Source organism: Camellia sinensis, chromosome 1 (genome assembly GCF_055761805.1).
Source record: "Camellia sinensis isolate YWXY chromosome 1, ASM5576180v1, whole genome shotgun sequence".
NCBI lineage: Eukaryota > Viridiplantae > Streptophyta > Magnoliopsida > Ericales > Theaceae > Camellia > Camellia sinensis.
In genome coordinates, this window is record NC_138961.1 from 153,880,925 (window position 1) to 153,885,632 (window position 4,708).

At 35.9% G+C, this 4,708-nt stretch overlaps 1 long non-coding RNA gene across 1 annotated transcript; it reads left to right on the top strand.

Moving 5' to 3' along the window:
* The first annotated feature begins 902 nt into the window (after positions 1-902).
* LOC145790095 (uncharacterized) lies at positions 903-3,442 on the top strand. Its single transcript, XR_014328740.1, has 3 exons — positions 903-2,498; positions 2,600-2,736; positions 3,110-3,442. It is a non-coding gene; the product is annotated as an uncharacterized LOC145790095 (long non-coding RNA).
* Positions 3,443-4,708: the final 1,266 nt, after the last annotated feature.

Here is a 4,708-nt window from a genome sequence, read left to right on the forward strand (position 1 = left end):
TCTCTCTCTCTCTTTCTATGTGTCTATCTGTCTGTTTATCTCTCTCTCCCATTGTGTTCACATTGCTCACTTTCTCCCTCATCTCTGTGTCTCTCACTCATCTATCTCTTCTTTCATCTCTTTTCTCATTTATTTTCTCTCTCTGTCTCTTTCGCTCATCTCTCTGCTCTTTATCTCTCTCGCTCATCTCTCTTCCCTCTATATTTGTGTCTCTCTGTCTATCACTCTCTCCCTCATCTCTGTGTCTCTCTGTCTATCACTCTCTCTCACCACCCATCTCTTCTATCACCTTCACCACTACTGCAAACACCATTCCACCACCATTATTACTTCCACTGTCGCTACTTCACCTCTACGACTACCATTATTACTACTATCGCCACCACTCTACTACCACCACTACTACTACTGCTACTACTACTACCATTACCTCTCTTTCATCCCTGCCACTCCATTTACACTACCACTAAAATATATATTAGTGAAAAATATTTTTATTTTAGTGAAAAATATTTTTTATTAAAATACATATTACCCCTACTTCTACAAAATAAAAAATAAAAATATTTTTTTTCATTAAAATAAAAATGAAACAAATAAATTTTCAATCTTAATAACTAAAAAAAAAAAAAATTTAAAAAAATTCATTAACTACAAAAAAATAAATATATTTTAACAAAAAATAAATTTATTTAATTATTTTTTTATTTTTATTTTTGTTTTTCATCCCCCCTAAATTGATTTCCATTCCCGCTCCCCCCCCCCTTTATTTTTTTCCCATTCCCGCTTCCACACCCCCTCCAAAAAAAAAAAATCCCTAATCTCAAACCCAAAAAAATCCCTAATCTCTTCTTCCCCCCCCCCCTCTCTCTCTCTCTCTCTCTCTCTCTCTCTCTCTCTGTAATGGGTCTTGATCCCTCTTTGATTTTAATGATTTAAGTGCAGAGTGGGTTTCTGCAAGATTGCAACTGGTTTTGTATCCGGATCGAAAATGCTCTGAATGTGCTCCCTTCGAACTCGCACTCGCTAGGTTTGATTTCTGCCTCTCCCCTTCTCTCTTTGATTTTGGTTTTACCCTAATGACAGTGAGTCTTCGCCATCTTCATTGATCTTCCGTATCTAAGATTTGATCAGCAAAAAGGTATGTAATTCTCTTTCTTTCTCTGTTTCTGACAATGTAATGTGTCCTAAATATGCTCTAGAGAAGAGAAAAAAATTAAATAAAATGGAGAAGTGAAGGAGAAGATTTTGTTGCATAAATCACTCTGATAAGCTTGAATTTTTGGCTGAATAAAGAAACAAAAATTTAATACTACTTTGTTGGATTTGAAGTTGTTTTAGTGCCAGTGTTCTAACTATCTCAAGGTTTGATCACTCTACTTGGTAATCTTTTAAGCATTGATAACAGATGCCTAATGATTGAGCTAGGACTTGAGCATGTCTAAAATTGAATGGATTAACCCAGAAAAGTAGGGGGAGAGCTTGAAGTCGATCCTTTCTTGATATGTCCACATGAGTACTTTGCTCATCTTGCAGTATTGTGTTAAAGAAAAGATGGGAGGTGGAGTGGAGGATGCTTCACATAGATATTGAATTATAAATTTTAGATGATATCTGCAAGTAGATTTAGTTTTCTGGGTTATATTACCAAACACATTGTTCTTTAATGTTTCATAGACTTAAGTGCATCATTGTATTACCATCATTTTGCAGACCGATACTGTTGTCCTCTATGTGTGTCCACTTCTGTTTTCTCGTGGAAGGTAACTCTGGCTGGGTCTTGAATTTCATTCCTTTCATGTAGCTGGTGTTTTGAACTGCTGAAGAGGTACTAAACGATGAGACTTTTTAGTTATATTCTAGAATATACTTACATTGTTTTAACTTTTAAGAATTATCTTATTCTTCAAATTTGGGCCTTTGGCGAGGACGGTAGGGGATAAGGGGCAAGATTGTAATGATATTGAGTCATGCTAAGTGTGTTGAATTCTACATTGAAAGTCTACATGTGAGGTCTTGGGATATAATTGGGGACTATGAACCCAATTGATATCATAGGTTGGCCCTTTTATGTGAGAATCAAGGTTGTTGTTATTATTAAACACCACTCTATGCGTGTTTGTGCTTTATGTTTAGTTTAGTTTATGTTTTTGTCTACTTCCCTCTCCACCTGCCAGATGGGAACACATGAGGGATGGTGCTAGCTTATTTACATTGATGGACTCATTCTGAATAGTTTAAGATTTTTGGACAATTGGTTATCTAGCAAAATGTAACCAATCCATAGTCCATTGGTAAAGTTTGTAGCATCTTGCAGATAGGTGTCAAAGACTTAACTGTTCAGTGCAAGCCACAATTAAAGCCTGAATTGACGCATTTACATATTATCATTCTAGCATAATTTCCAGCTACTTGGGAAAAAAGGCATTAAAATGGAATTTATGGAAGTACTCTAATGCAATTAAAGGAGAGATAGCGAATATCTTTTGATTCCATATGTAAGTGATCAAGTTGGATTATCTTCATTAACTTCACCTGATTGGGATTTGATCTAGCAGTAATGGTTCTAAATTTTTCATCTGAACATGGTTCAATGCAGGCATAGCCGTGGCATCTCAAGCTTCTTCAGCTAATATAAAGAGGAAAACGGAGAAACATGTTGATGATGGTGGTGGTGATATAGTTGAAGCAGTACCAAACCTGAAGTTGCTTCAGCATCATCATTGCGAAGTGCTAGTGAGTATGACAATTCAACTCCATTGGTCTAGGTTATGACATACAATAGCGTTGAAGTTCAGGAGTTCTCATCTGATGGCAAGATTTGAATATTTTCCTCCCTGTTTTTAGTAGTAGTTGTGTAATTATTCTTAGAGCCTGTTTGGTGCAGCTTTTCCAAAGCTGTAAGTTGATGATAAATAGAAGCTAAAAGAATGATTTCCCCAGCTTTTTTCAACTTTATTTGAGCTATTTCTGTCTCATAAGTTATAAGTAAAAGTTGCACCAAACATTTTCACAGACTCAAAATAAGAAAAGTTATAAGCAGCATTATAAGTTGCACCAAACAGCACCACAGTTGAGCTGACTCATTATTTATTCATTTACAATGCAGTGCAAGACAGTGGGGATGTTAATGACAGTGCAGATGCAGCAAAGTTGATTGAAAATATGGGGTTGAGTGAGGAGGTAAATGGTTCATCAGAATATGGAGGCGAAGATGAGAATGGGACGACTTTCAATGACACTGATCGAGCCAACACTGATGACAACGGCGATAATAAACCAGAGCATCCTGGTGAAGTGTCAAAATACGAAAGAAATCTGGAACTTCTTAACATCATGACACACTCCATTTTTTGAGTTTTCTGTTAGGAGCGCTCTCTCTCTCTCTCTCTCATGTGTATTGTGTAGAATATATGTACAGAAATTTCTTAGCTTAGTTTGCATGTCAGGGTTGATCTGTTATCTAGTTACAGCATAGCCTAGTTGATTTTGTGTAGTATCACCAGATGGTGCATTTTTTCGACTCTCATTCATAACCGTATCTCATTTTTTGTGCCAGTTGGACTTCATTTCTATTTTTTTTAATGGATGAAATCGACAGCATTGGATCTGCTTGAATGGAATTTGGATCTGGTAATGGTGATAGTGAAGTGCAGGGGACGATGCTGGAGCTTCTCAATCAACTAGATGGATTAGAGCATCTAACAAAATCAAAGTACTGATTTCATTCTCTTAAACTAGCAACATGAGGGTGCTACTGCTCTGGGTCTTCCAGTTGCAACGAGTGCATATGTGCATACATTGATCTTTGTAAGTAATTTGAGGCATTTTCTTTTAGTTATCTTTATCTGTCCTCTTATTTGACATTATTGTAGAATTTATAGCTATGCATACTGTTTGGTCTGAAATTAGTCATTTGTACATTATGGTTTTTTCATCTCATAGACTTGTTTCTAGACTTGATGGGACTTAAGGCTTGGTTTGGTTTGTTTTGTTTTATAGACTTGTTTCTATAATGGTTCAAAAAGAAAGGAAAAAAGAATAAAAGAAAAGAAAAGAGACTTGTTTCTATAAGGTTGAGGCTAACTTTAGGAGTTCAATATGCACCATTACACAAGTTATTGCATGGGGAATTTTCTTAGTTGCAATCTGACATTTTGTTTGATGTGACCAGATACAATCTTGAAGAAGTATTCATCAACTGTTGCCACAATATTCACAGGCATAACATCTGCTGCATTATTTGGCCACTCTGACTACATCTGCTGCACGTATTTACTGCAGAATATTCTTTAATATGTAAAATTTATGAGTACAAAAGCCATATATAAGCTTCATGGACAACATAACAATGGGATTTGGAATTGGCTTATCTGGTCGTGGTCGCTACCAGCTTATCACTGAGGTCTGGTTGCCTTTTCTAGCACATATATATATATATATATATTTGGATAAAAAACACTATTTAAGTTATTAATTTTTACTTGTTTGAGTTTGTTTCAGAGGTCTGCTTGCTATGCCAGAAAATGGGATTGGCTTGCTTCCAGATGTGGGCTTTTGCATATATAGCAGCACGAACTCTAGGAAGAGGATCAGTTGGTATGGTTTCTGTTATTTAAAAGGTTCAGTTGGGTTCTATGGAGGGAATTTTTTTTATGATGTTATGTTTTCTTTTGTTTGCACATTGAAGTTTTTTGGTATCACCTTT